Source organism: Varroa jacobsoni, unplaced genomic scaffold (genome assembly GCF_002532875.2).
Source record: "Varroa jacobsoni isolate VJ856 unplaced genomic scaffold, vjacob_1.0 contig00476, whole genome shotgun sequence".
NCBI lineage: Eukaryota > Metazoa > Arthropoda > Arachnida > Mesostigmata > Varroidae > Varroa > Varroa jacobsoni.
The window spans coordinates 44,818-47,159 of NW_019214472.1; the positions used below are offsets into that span (position 1 = coordinate 44,818).

Genomic DNA, 2,342 nt, shown 5'->3' on the forward strand with positions numbered 1-2,342 from the left:
TACCAAATACGATTAGGTAACTAATAGGAAAATTGGAACGACGCCGAAGTAGGCTTCATGGAAGTTGATGAAGACGCATAAGGTATTACGTGAACAATTTGAAGCCATCCAGTGAAACAGCTATATTTTATATCTCAGATTTACATATGTGCGGAGACATAAGCAATGAACCAGAAGTAGCAGTACAGGTATTTTTAGCAAAAATCCAGACAATTCATGAGCATTGAATAGTGATGTTATCTTCTGCATAATCTTATTATCGGCGCAATGATTTGGGCAACTAAAGCTCTGAGTGGAAAAAGCTGGAAGTTGAAAGCTCAAACCCCGGCAGTGATATCGATTATACAACAACTGTGATTAAAGAATGTAGGTACGACCTGCTCAATTTAACCATATATATCTCTAAACGGGTTACGTTTTTTTGTGTGTTTATTTCGAAGACGGAAAGTTATTCGGGCTGACTACCATAGGAAGATAACGGTAGCATTAGTAAATATCACCCGACCATCAGTTCATGGCCTACTGTGAATAACGGTTGCTTAATTGTGAAGTTAACTGAATTCGACTAATGAAGTACTGAGTCATTCGCAGTACTCTCAGCAGCAGTCACAAAGTCGAAATCCTAACGGCTAGACAGGTAAATGATCTTTTTTTGACAGTGAATACCTTATCAGTTAAGGTAATAATGTACCGTAATAACTTGCTCTCTATATTTACATATATAGGGCATAATTTAAGCGATTGATATGGATGAATCATGCTACGGTTACAGAATGGCCGGCATACATAATGGCTTTATTTCTGCCTATCGTACATTTTATTGCTGGAGTTCGGCAATTAGAGGAAAGAACATTTGTCGAAGCAGTAATAACCCTGATAATGTCCTGCGGTTCCGTGCTCGGTATTCCCTATTATCCAAGACAGTAAGCCTTTGGCTAAGCAGTATCTATAATCCGGGATCCAAAGTAGCTCTAAATATAGCAGATATGCACCGCAGTTGTATTCTTCGTTGGTATAAATCCCTTGGTAATAGCATGCTAGGTGCCATATTTTTTTTTATGTGCTCAACAAAAAAGGTTAGGCTTACAAACAAAAAAGGTGCTAGGCTTAAGCTGCCAGCTCGTTGTATCTGTTGCTTCTACTAGCAATATCATTCTGTGGCAATCTCTTTAATTTGAGTTGATCAGGCCCACTTGGTCAGGAACCATCTTTAAGGACCTCGAGTTCCGCTTTTACCGACAGATCTGAAAACGAATAGTTCGAGAATTGGGCGTACAATTAGATTACCTGAGATGGAAGGAATCCATCGAATTAACAGTACGTAAAGTGATGAAACAACTCAAAAATATGGCTGTTTTTATTGTTCTCGAATTGATGCCCTATAGACAAAGAAAAAAACAACAAAACATTCACTTGAAACAAACGCTAAAAGCTCCGTCCAGCACGTACCGCTTTAAATGGGTTCAGTTTATTGTGGCCAGCAAACATCTCTGGATACGATCAAATCGCTCTCAAGACTTTCACCCCAAACCGTCCCCTTTTCCGACGAGGCTTGCATACGGTTCACAGTACCTATAACAGTATTATATTGTGTTTGTGGACAAAAGTTTCTTATCGTAATTCTCAGCAAAACTTTTCAGCTCGATACTCGGTTATTATACTTTACGCACGTCTTTAGCGCTAACGTTGTGGAAAAAAAGGTGCTATTTCATCTTTTTTTACTAGTTATTTTTATTAATTACTTTGCCCACTTCCAGGCTCGATTATGAAAGAGCTCAAACATGACTCATATAACGAATGCTACACTCAGTAAAGTTTGAGCCATTCTTTGCCCTGAAGCAGAAAATTAGCTTAGCCTTAGAGCACTGCTGTGCCGGTATCACTGTGATACTTCTCGTTCTGGCAACAAAACGGTGCTAACATATTCACAACTGAACGAGACATTTCCAGTAAAGAAAATCATCTGAGGCAACACTTTCGGCATGGAAGTTGCATTGGCATTCGTTGCTGAATTATTGGTGGCATAGTTGTCGTCATTTGGCATCTTCTGTCACCTCTTCTAGACTGAGAACGTCATGCTCTCTAACCGTTGTACCGAGTCAACAAAACGTCTCTTTGTCATTGTGCTCAGCGATTCGTGCTTAGCCAAACGATAAGCTACGAATATTGGTGAACTGCCATCTTGTCATAAACGACTATAGCGCCATCTAAAGTTAGCGAGGAGGAGGAGGAGGAGGAGGAGGAGGAGGAGGAGGAGGAGGAGGAGGGTGAAAAGCCCATTGGACTTTGCGGTACGGCGATGACTCATCGGTCTGCGTGTATGTGCCATTGTATGATGGGCT

General features: G+C 40.5%; 1 long non-coding RNA gene across 1 annotated transcript; it reads right to left on the reverse strand.

Annotated features, from left to right (window-relative positions):
* Window positions 1–830: 830 nt before the first annotated feature.
* On the reverse strand, window positions 831–2,141 carry LOC111271269 (uncharacterized). The gene is made up of 3 exons (XR_002686774.2): window positions 2,055–2,141; window positions 1,450–1,572; window positions 831–1,244 (listed from the first exon to the last, which is right to left on the reverse strand). It is a non-coding gene; the product is annotated as an uncharacterized LOC111271269 (long non-coding RNA).
* Between the last annotated feature and the right edge of the window lie 201 nt (window positions 2,142–2,342).